Here is a 12,693-nt window from a genome sequence, read left to right on the forward strand (position 1 = left end):
ATCTGTTTGTGAATTAATTCACTTGTGATGTTCATAGTGTGATTTACCTAAATCCTGAGTTAGTCCCTGACCATACGTATGCAATTCATGTGCTTTGATATAAGTGGAGGCTTATGCTCTACAAGCGATCGAGCCCATAGCTGGTATGTTGGGTACATGACTTGTATATGGCATGGCTTTACTAGCAACAGTGGAATTCATAGCTCAATTAAAGAGTTAATGATATCCTTTTATTGGCATTTTGTGGATTGATAAATATGGAATGTGGCTACAGGTTGCTTGTTCTCGAACAAGCAATTTATCGCAGCCATTTGTTGACAGTGATCATATTAATCATTAAAAAGACACAATTGTGACAATGAGATAAAATAGGACTGTATTAAGTGGACAGATTTAAGTCAAAGGAATCAATGATATCATATGAGGGTAACACACACATGACGGGGTCATTGGACAAAGCAGTTGGACGAATTGCTTTTGTAAATAGTATATAATAATAAGTTTTTAATCATGGTACTTCTTATAGACTGACTCCATGGTTAAGTAATTACGAATTATCGGAACGATGCTTCTTGACATAATTGCAATCACTAGAGCCTAATTGTATATATCCGATTGGACCCTCCGTTAGCTCAACAAAAGCTCGATCAGACTACATTTTAATCAAAAAAAATTTACGAATTTGGGAATAATTTAATTGAGTCGATTTATTCGATGTGGAATTAAATTAGGTAGTCATGCGCATTGTTCAACTAGAGAATTTGATGAAAGAATTTTCTTAAAAAATTAATTTGGATAATCTAAGTGATTTTTGGAAAAATTAATTTTGATCAAGTAAAATTAAGTTAATCAAATCAATTAAATTTAATATGATATTTTTGGAAGTTAATTTTCAAGTTAGACAATTGACCCAATGGGTAATTAAATTTGAAAATTGGACCTGAGATCATAAAATGGGCCAGAGAGCCCAAAACCAAGACTAAATTGAACAAATGTAAAACTTTAAGGGCAAATTTGTAAAAAAGTCAAAAAGTGACCAAATTACATGAAATATTAATTTAGATCAAGATTGGGTGGAAATTCGAGAAAATAGAAAATTACCAAAATGTCCCTAAATTTTGGTATTTCTGTAATTTAGCCTGGTAAGTTCGTATGAACTATATTCTGTATAATTTTAATTAAAGTGAATGTTATTTGGTGATGAATATTATATAGATATGTGTTTTATTATTGAAATTGAATTATTATTGGTAATATGTACAATTATTGGATGCAGTGAAATGATTATCGGAAGCTCGATTGTGGTTGGCAGGAAATGTTGCATTATTTATATTGTGAAGAATTATAAAAGCATGTTAATAATTTGAAAGTTTTAATAATTAATGGAATTTTATAACTCGGTTCAATACGTTTACAAGTGTATGTGTTCTGGTAATGCCTCGTACCCTATTCCAGTGTCGAATATGGGTAAGGGGTGTTACAGATCGAAAGTCTACATTAGGTTATTGTACTTTCATTGGAGGAAATTTAATCACTTGGAGAAGTAAAAAGAAAAAATGTGGTAGCTAGAAGTAGTGCTGAAGCTGAATTTAAAGCAGTTGCCCATGGTGTTTGTGAAGTTTTATGGATTAAAAGGCTAATGGAAGATTTAAGAATTTCATGTTCTTTGCCTATAAATGTAAAACCCCTAACCCGTTTCCGTCGCCAGAGTAGGGTTACGAAGTATTACTATACAAATTGGAACATTTAAGTTCAAATAAAAACAATTAAACAAATTAAATAAAAATTAAATAATTCATTTTAATTAAAGTAAATATACACTTACAGGCCTTAAATTGAGCCTACGGGGCCCTAAAAATAGTTTGGCAATGTTCGAGGATCATTTTGAAACAAATCAAAAAATTTTGGAAAAATTGAAAAATTTTGAAAACAGGGGTCACACAGTCATGTAGCCAGGCTGTGTGACATAGCCCAGGGCATGTGAGTATTCAATGTATGGGACACACAACCATGTCCCAACCTGTGTGTTCAACCATGTGGGTATTTGAAATAGGGTCACACGATCGTGTTGCAAGCAATGTGCCAGACCGTGTGTGCATTCGAAGTTTGGTCACATGGTCGTGTCGCTAGGCCGTGTAACTCTTTGAGACTGTGTGGTTCATTCTACACCTAAAAATATAAATGACACATGGTTGTGTGAGGTGATCGTGTGTGGCACACGGTCATGTAGAGTGGCCGTGTATGGCACACAGCAATGTGGTATCCCGTGTCCCAGGGCGTGTGCTTCCTATTTACCCCCTAATGCAAGCCAAATCAAGCATTAATTCTTGCACACCAAGACACACCATATATAACTTATTTCACAAGGTTAAAAACACATTCAAGGACATCAAGAACATGCCAAAAATCATCCATCCTATATCTAACCAATATGCCATCAAAAGGCACCCCAATTTTCATATCAAACTTAATCCAATTCAACATCATCAAGTTCATTCACTTAACATAAATCATACATAGCAAACAACCATTTCATTAGCATAGCATACAACCATAATTTAACTACTTAAAAAAAACATGCACAAACCCAACATCACCTATTTATAACATCATTTACAAACCAACAACAACTAATGCATGTAACCACAAATTGGTTTAGCACAAACTTAAAACAACTAAAGGACCAAGATAACATTTTAGCCCTATACATGCCATTTATAACCATTAGCCAAATTAACCAAAAACAAATGATGGATGGATATTGTGATGATGCTCCGACGAGAATTCCAACCAAACGAGCTTTCCAATAATCTACAAAAAAGAAAACAACTAAATAAGCAACTAGTGCTTAGTAATTTCGTATAGAATTTAAACGTAAACTTACCAATTTAACTCAATTTATATAATTTATATAATTTATAAAAGTTCAATTAGCAAGCTTATAAATTTAACGATTCCTATTTCCAACCACCAAATTCAAATGGTTAGTGAACTTGTACATATATAATCAATTCTAACATTTTAAGAAACACATATTTGGAATTTATCAACTTATAAGCCATTTAACACTTTTTGAATGTAACATTTATACAACCCAAAGCACATACAAGTATATTTCATTTCATCCATCAATCATATAACTTACCATGGAATCAGGTTCACATGGATGAAACCTTTAATACCCGTTGAACCATATGAAACAACATCAGATACTCGGGAAATGCTCACATGTGCTGTGACTGTAACATGTAACCGTATATGCTCACACAAGTTATGAATTGGGCCTGTTCACACGAGCTGTGGGTCGAGATGTTAAGCTACACGATGTTGCTCACACAAGCTGTGAAGTCTCCGCAACAAATGTAGGACCTCCGCCATCGGTAGGACATCCAATACCAACGCTCGAAACTGTATAATTTCTAATGACATGTCATTTGTATCCTAAGTGTTCATGAGGCTCAAACGAGACACTTTTCATATCACATACATATAATCCACATTATCAACAATTTCATCCATTGACTATGAATCAATGTAGTCCAATTTAACATATAAGTTACATTAAACATTAAAATTACCTAAAATAAGTATCCTTTAATAGAAAATAATTCCAAAAGAAATATATTAACTATTGTACGACATTATCGATACCAAAACAATTCTTAACACGAATTGGTGACTACTCCGTTACTTTAGCTTTTCTGTGAATTGAGTCCGTTTGAGTCGTGTCTTGATCTAAATAGTAATTTAATTCAATTAAATAATTCAAATAGCTTAAAATAATTAATTCAAGCTTATAGCCCATTTAAATGTAAATTTACAAAATTACCCCTAATATTTTAATTTGTTTACAACTTAGTCCCTAAACTCGAAACTTGCAAAATTACAAATTTTAGCCACTTAACCAAGCTAGCCGAATTTCAAAAGACTTCTAAAAAACCAATATTTTTCATCATTTCACATTGTTTTCATTGCATTTCACTATTTTCTCAAGTAGATCCCTAAACATTAAAATCATTAAAAATCACTTAACAAAATACTTATTTTTAACTGCCAACCTTAATAATCTATCAACTAAATTCATAAAAACTTCCAATTCATTCATGGTAAAACCCTAAAATTTTAATAATTTTACGAATTGACCCCCAGGCTAGCTAGATTAAGCTAATATGGTAACAAAACATAAAAATCATTAAAAACGAGATTAAAAAAACATACCATGCAATAGTTTGAAGCTTTGTCGAACATCCCCCTAGCTAAAAATGGTAATTTCTTTCTAACTAGGCAAAATGAGGAAGACGATGGCTTTCCATCACTTGTTTTGTTAAATTTAATCATTTAATTATCAATTTACTATTTTATCCTTATGATTTTTAACTTAATTATTAACAAAACATGTCCATAATTGTCCATTAACTATACTTATGATATATTTACCTACTAAGTCCATTGATTTACCTTTTGATAACCATTTGACACATTTAACAAATAGAAATCAATTTTTGCAGCTTTTATGATTTAATCCTTTTTACTTAATTAATCATTGAAATTTTAGTATAACATCAATAAATACTCATAAATATTAAATAAATAATAAAATGCTAATTCTCTTGTTAGAATTTTGGTCCCAAAATCACTATTTCTGACATAATTGAAAACAGGTTGTTATAATAAAAGTCTACTGCGGTAACAAGGCGGCAATTGCAATTGCTTACAACCATGTTCTTCATGATTGAACGGAATACATAGAACTCAATAAGTATTTTATCAAAGAAAAACTTAAAAAGGGATTGATTTGTATGTCATATGTACCAACGACTGAACAGATTGTAGACATACTTACAAAAGGACTACATATAAAGCAATTTGATCACTTAATTGGCAAGTTGGCAATGGAAGATATTTTGAAACCAGCTTGAGGGGGAGTGTTAAAAAGGAAAGTAGATTAATTTAAGATATGCTAGTTATAAGATTATTGTAAATATAAAATAATTAACTTGTATAGATTAGGAAATGATTAAATTACTCTTAGATTGTTAGGCTACTATTACCTATATATAGGTGTTGTATCACAATTGTATAGATATAAGAAATAATATTATTTCCTTATTTCCCATTTAGTTTCTATTAAACCCTAGATCAAAATCGTACATGTGTTTTTAGATAGACGGATCCTTGTCATTTCTGGGTTTCAACCAAATGATCTTCTCCGCTATTTTGAGTGTGGGCTCGAACAAAACGAATCAAATAAAGAAACTAGAAATAGTTTTCTTTTATTTTAGGGTGAAAATAAAAATTATCTCTTCAAAATGGAAACCGATAGAATTTTTATTCCGAAAAATATATTTAATTCTTAGAGAATAAAAGTCTCTCTATTTTAGCGGCAAAATAATGATATTTGAAAGTTGTATAAATAGCCTTACCAGTGCCATCTATTTATAGGGAGAGAAGGTAAAACCCTTTTTGAATTATAAAAGTTCATTTCAACTAGAAAAACAAAACCCTAATTCAACAAGGATGTAGGGGCAACAACCCTAGTTAATTATACTAGGGTTTGTTGTCCGCCTTTATTACATAAAAAGGCTTTTAGGCCTCTTCCATATCGAGTCCAATTACAAGTACTTCCCGGGCTTTTAACCAAATATTTTATAATTTGATCCAACCAATATTTGTTTTTCTATTTCCCAAAAATAAACTTCAATATATTTCCAATTAAAAAATTTTCTCAACCCAATTCTAATTTCATTAAAATCATGACGACTTTACCGTAAAAGAATCTATGAGAAAATATATTTAATATTTTCGCATTCAATGGTTCACTATAACCAAATAATTTATTTCCATTTTCAAACTTCATTTAATTCGAAAAACATAAATTTATTTTCCAGGTCATTTTCATTTTGTAGAAAACCACATTCGTTTTCAAATGATTTAATTTCTCCATTTTTATTTTTATTTTGGAGAAAAACATAATCATTTCCAAATGCTTCCTATTTCTTCATTTCACCATTTCTATTCATTTATGTTCATTTGATTTAACATGAAATTCATTTATGGTTTCAATGAGCTAGCGAAGGGACCGATTGGACATATGCAATTGAGGCTCAAATGATTTATAAATAAGTTTCAGTTTTTCGCCTAATAATTATAAACTCATTTAGTCATCAAGTCATTCCATTATAGTATTGTGACTAACCTCTCTCCAGTGGCATTCCATTACGAAAGCAACTCGATCAGTGTTAGTCCAATGACCTTGTCATAAGTGTATTACCCTCATAGGATATCTTTAGTCTCTTTGGGATAATATCTATTCTCCCAATATGATCATATTTTATCTCATGGTAATCATTACATCTTCCTTTATGAAAAGTCAATCACTATCAAATAGTGATCAATTACGCCCTTACCTTATTTTCCCTTAACCACTAGGCCAATAGCTCATTCTTGAAATAATTTTATGAGCTTATAATTAGAAGTCAGAGTGTGACAACTTTTGCTCCACTAACCCAATTTCTTCTAACCTGATTTTCGGGATGTAACATCACATATCTCACTTCAATTCTTTCCAAAATAACACTTATACATTTAACCTATATAAATGCCACATAACCAATAAAGAACATTTCAAAAGAGTCTACAGGGTTGATGCTGGATACTGTGAGCTTTGTAGAGATCCGATAGCCATGTTTTACAAAATGTTAACTACAAGAAACAGGAAAGAAAACCGACTAAGCTTTATGAAAGCTTAGTAAGTTCATATAAAACATACACACTAACTTACCTGGTAAACTAGAAATACAATTATATAACTAAGTATTCATGGCATAATTAATCTTGACATTTCATTTCATAAGAAATAGGTAAGTCTTTTATATATTCATGTAACCGGACAATCATTAAAACATTTCAATTAGTTCAATCCTAATATTCAATGCATATTCCGGTCAACAAGTTAATCACTTCTCTTATTTAATCAAGAGAAATTGAATAAAAATAGTAAAAAGATTTAGATACATGGGTTATAGTATCAGGGAGCACCGATGTGCTAAATAGGGCACAAATGTGCATACAGGAGCTCTGAGCTGCAAACAAGGAACCAGAGTGCATAACAAGGCAAAAATGTGCAATCAGGGGCACCGTAGTACAAACAGGAGCACAAATATGCTATCAGGAGCATCGTAGTGCTAACAGGAGTACGAAAGTACTATCATGAGCACCATAGTGCTAACAAGATAAGCGCACATTTACCTTATTGGCATGATAATCGTATCCTAAACATTTATTAGGTTTAAACGGGAAATTGTACAGGATTCAGGACTTTCATGTTACTATAACATTCCCAAGTACGAAGGCATATATCAAAATCATCTCAATATCATGCGTTACTCTACACATAATATGTTTATCACATACATGTCTATTTATCTTTCAATTGAGCCCAAACTCAACCTTTATACCAATGTTATTTCATCCAAGATTAATTTAGTATATATATAAGTATTTATAATACAATTAATCAACATTTATAATAATTTTAAACTTATGAACTTACCTAACATAATCAGCTAACGAACTAAAATGTAGGGACTATCCTATAGTTTTCTTTTTCCTCGATTATCAACAACTTGATCTATATAATAGTTGAAGTTCAAATTATCAATTCCAAATGTATTATAACACTCAAATACATGCATATGACCTTTTAATTTCATTTTACACAATTTCCGTAAACATTTACATTTTATTCAATTTAGTCCCTAAAAACAAAACAAGTATAACTTTCACAATTGGACTTTGTTTTTCATTCCAATTTACATTATATCCTTTTAGAACCCTATAAACTCTAAATTTATAGAATTTTCATGTCAATTTCATCAACATCTCATTTTAGTCCCTAAATGCAAAAACTAACAAAAATCACTTAACAAAATAGTCCTAAAGCATTTCCAAGCTTACAAATATATCATTTACTATCAAGAATATTAAAACATCAACAATGGTAACTTTTACAAACTTTAACAAATTTTCAATTTAGTACCCGAGATAGCTAGATTAAGTTACAACGATTTTGAAAACACAAAATTTATGAAAAATGGGTTTATAAAACCTTACCATGCAAGGCCAAATAGATTGAATATTTGAGAGATTCTTATCTATGGTGAAAAAAAATCAGTGGAAGAAGAAAGTGATGACAACCATCACTTTGCTATGTTTAATTATTTCTATTACCTTTTATTAAATTACTATTTTAACCTTAATCATAAAAAAATTCCACCCAAAATCATAGGCTTAACCGTCCATGCTCTCATACAAAGGGTTATTTTCCTTTTAAAACCTTAAGCAATTACCAATTAAGTATTTTAGCTAATAAAATCCAATACCGATTAACTTTTACGGTTTTATAATTTAGTCATTTTTTCCTTAATTAACTATCAAATCATCAAAATTAACAGACCAAACTTCAATTCACCTATACAATAGCTCTGTAAATATTCAAAGAAAATATTTACGAGATTGGTTTACAGATGAGGTCCCGATACCTCATTTTCAAAAACCATTAACTTTCTGTACGAACCACTTGTACTATGTCTAACTGACCAATTAACAATTCTATCAAATCATGATTCATTAAAATATTATATTTAACTCATAAATATTACATAATAATATTTATAAACTCACTTGTTAGAATTGTGGTCCCATAACCACTTTTTTCAACTCTACTGAAAAATGGGTTGTTACAATGACGAGCTTGTTTTTAAGCAATTTGAATGTCTTTTTAGTAGTTTAGCTTAGTTTTTGCAATTAAATAAGTGTGAATGTCTCTTTTTATTCATTTTGAGACCCTAATGGCCAATTGTGCCATTGGGTGCCTAACGATTGATTGAGTGTTGTAGGAACGTGTTGGTGGTCAAATTCGAGCAAGAACATCACCAAAGGAAAGGGCATCACAATATCAAATCCAGGGAATCGTAATACCCTCAACAGGCTAAGATGAAGACCACATACAATGGTATTGCGATATCCTCTTTGGGTATCGCGATAACCACTTGCCAAAGAGTACCCCATTTCAAGACTAATAATGATATCACGATATCCTACCCTGGGTATCGCATTATCGATATCATGAGGGGACAAAAAATGACATCAATGATAGTCTTTGTCTAATCGAAGCACCAATCAAAAAGGCACATTCAATGGCACTTTGCTAAAAAATTGTGGGTCAAAATTTGTTGCTAAAACAACCAATTTTGGCTGAGGAGAGAGAAAGGATCATTAGGCTTAGTTTTAGTTAGTTTTTCTCTAGTTTTCTCTTAGGTTTCTTTTCATCTTTTCTAGGATTTATCATTTTTTATCTTTTTCATAATTGTAGTGTAATTTTTTTTGTATTTTCTCTTTTTATTTCCATTCCCTAAGTTAGTTAAGTTAGTTATTACTGTAGCTAGGGTTTATTTGCACCTTTAGTACCTCTTATTTAGTTGTAATGACTTTTAACTTTTTATGTTAATGCTATTTCAGTTTATTTTATTTTCATTTGTCAAAAACTTCGTCTTTAGTGTTCTTTATTTATTATTTGGCTGTTAGATACTCGTCTTTACTTTTCTTTTAAGTTTTCTAGGTATCCAAACTTTCATTTTCTTGTCAACCTTGATGTTAATGGCTGCCATGTTTCCTTTTTTTTATTTGTTAGCTTATTTTTTATCATGAGTACTTGAACCTTAAAGGGGTTTATTGATGGAGATGTGGGTAAGCTGATTTTTTAGTAAGGGGCAAAATTGTAATAAATTAGACTAAATGAAATAAACCTAAAAACTTAGGATTAATGCCCCTAAGGGAAAATCTAGGCAAGTGAGACCGATAGGTAATCTTGTTAAGCATCTATTCATTAGTTTCGGGCTAGCCGGTGAAATTGAGAGATAAATCATATTAACTTGTCTAATTTGGTAAAATTGAGGCCGAGAGGTAAAATGGAATCATTTTAGACATTTAAGCAACTTAGGTCTCTAATTTAAGAGTTGGTGAACCACATCGAAATCAATCAACTACCGTTTTTCATTTATTTGTTAATTTCATAACTTTGCATGCTTTACGATTTAGTCCTTTTGTAGTTAGTTCATAAATTAGTGTAATTACTCTCAACTTTATGGTTTGTCGTAATATAATTTTTAGCGATTAGTTGGTTAGACTTGTAGCTAGATTTGGTTCAATCGTTGACTCCTTTAGGTTTGATTCTCGGAGTACTCCGTACCCCGTTGTACAATTTTATTACAATTGACCCGTCACACTTGCAGAAATTGCATGATAGTATATATTTTGATTATTTGCTTGTTATTTTAGTGTTCATTCCTCTCTTCCATTCGCGAGAGTAGGGGAGAGGTGATCACTTCCCGAAATCTCCATTGCTTCAACTTGGAGATGCTTGGTAAGCAGAGTTGACAGTTTTTGTCCAATCATGACTCTTCTTTTTCATGTTATCAAAGCCAAATATTTTCCCAATTATGGGTTCCCCTTCATTATTTTAGAAGAGTATTCGTGCAACCAAATGTTTGCTTGCTCGATGAGTTTGATGGTAGGTTGGTTTGGGACATGATATTCAGATTTATAATGAGCCTTGGATTCCGGATGATTCAAACTTTTTTGTTGCCTCTACTCTTTTGGATGGAATGGATGAGCTTCTAGTGTGCGATCTTTTCAATGAGAACAAGGCTGGATGGGATGTGGCGATGGTTGATGGTTTATTGGCCCCTTCGATGTGCAAAGAGTGTTATCAATCCCTTTAGCAATCGATAAGTTGAGAGATAGACAAATTTGGCACTTCACATGATCGAGTGAGTACGGGTTTAAGTCGAGATACATGCTGGCTTTAAACACGCTGTCCAATGTTATGAATTTTATTGTTGAGGGGCCTTGGAACAAGTTGTGGAATTTAGAGGTCCCTCTTACGGTCATCGACTTCTAGTGGTGTTGCTTACAGTGTTTTCTCTAGTGTAAGGTTGGCGTTGCTGACAGAGGTTGTTCGATCAGTTCCCTTTGTCCTCGTTGTGGGGTACTGTCGAAAGTGTAGAGCATGTTCTAATATATTGCCTGATTACTATGGTTGTTTGGCGGGAGTTGGGGTTGGTAGTGAACTCATAGTCGATTTTTTTCCTCCTTGAGCACCATTTTCGATTTCGTTTTTATTCATTCTCACCACTGCATACTGACAATGACTTGGGAGTCTCTGGCTACATTGAAATCTTTTCGTGTGGTAATAAAGTATAGCGTCATACCTTACAGTTATTTCGATTGCTGATCATTTTCTACAGGACTGGATGGATGCTCGTAACATTGTTAACAAATTACAACAACCTATTGTCGAAGCGCGAAAGCAGTGAGCATTGGTTTAGACCTGATTGAGAATGGCTAAAGTGTAACGTGGATGCGATAGTTAACAACGAGCAGAGACGTTCCTCATTTGTTGTTATCCGTTCTCATATGGAGGCTTTTGTTTAGGGTGTTTCTAGTTCGCTACTTTGGGGGTTCGACGATAACATGGCTAAGTTGTTTGTCATATGTGAGGCTCAGTCATGGTTGAAAACAAGAAGGTTTTGTGAAGGTGGTCATTGAGAACTACTATGACAAATCTTTCTGAATTTGGGAGCATTTTGTATGATTGTACTGGTATTAATAAAATATCTGAGTTAGTGTTACGAGCTAACTAGGCACCAACTTGTTTAGTGAAATTATGAACGTGTTTTTTATAATTAAAATAAGTTATATTTTTAAAAGTATTTTAATTTTTTTATTTAAAAATAAATAAAAATTTTGCATGAGGTAAGATTTGAATCCATGCCAAGTACGTAGTTTCCACACGCATACATGCGTGATAAGATTTTTAATTTTATTAAAAATAACATATATATATATATGTTGTAATTTTTATATAATTTCTTTAAAACCTTACTTTTTTTCCCCCTAAAGTAACTATTAACTCATAATTAATCATCGACCTTGCCTACATGCTTATATAAAAGAGAAAAAAAAAGGGTTCAAATGACCTTTCTTTTAGCCGACAAGTGGAACATCCACGATGCTTTTATTTTATAAAAATAATTAAATTTTAATATTGATCTCTCTAATATATTTTAATTAGGTTTAATCTATATATTTTAATTTCTAATATAATTAAATCCTTATATTTTTATATGTCATTAATTATTACAAATAATCAATATTGTTAACTTTTTTTATTAAAACATTATAGGATTTTATAGGATTGAATACTTTAAAAGTTTTGCAGACTAACACTTGGATTCCTATTTCTTTAAATTTGCATTGCTTTTTTCTTGACTTTATAAGATAATAGTCAAACTTTAATTTTAACTTCTAAAGTATGTTGAAACTCGAGATTAATCTATATATACTTTAAATTTTGACATAATTTAGCCCATCTACATTTATAATGTTATTAATTAGTTTAAATAGTTAATTAATATTATTAACTATTTCAATCAAAATACTGACATTAATTCTTTTTCTAAATATACTATTCCATAAGAAAAAATATTTTATTAAGACAGTTTTGAATGAGTATTTTTTAAAAACTTTTAATCAATATTTTCAATGTTATTTTTATTTTTACATGACTTAATTTCAAAATGTCATACCACGTAATAAACAACTATATCGTAAAAATAAAAAAAATTACATATA

The sequence above is a fragment of the Gossypium hirsutum genome, chromosome D08 (assembly GCF_007990345.1).
Source record: "Gossypium hirsutum isolate 1008001.06 chromosome D08, Gossypium_hirsutum_v2.1, whole genome shotgun sequence".
Classification (NCBI taxonomy): Eukaryota; Viridiplantae; Streptophyta; class Magnoliopsida; order Malvales; family Malvaceae; genus Gossypium; species Gossypium hirsutum.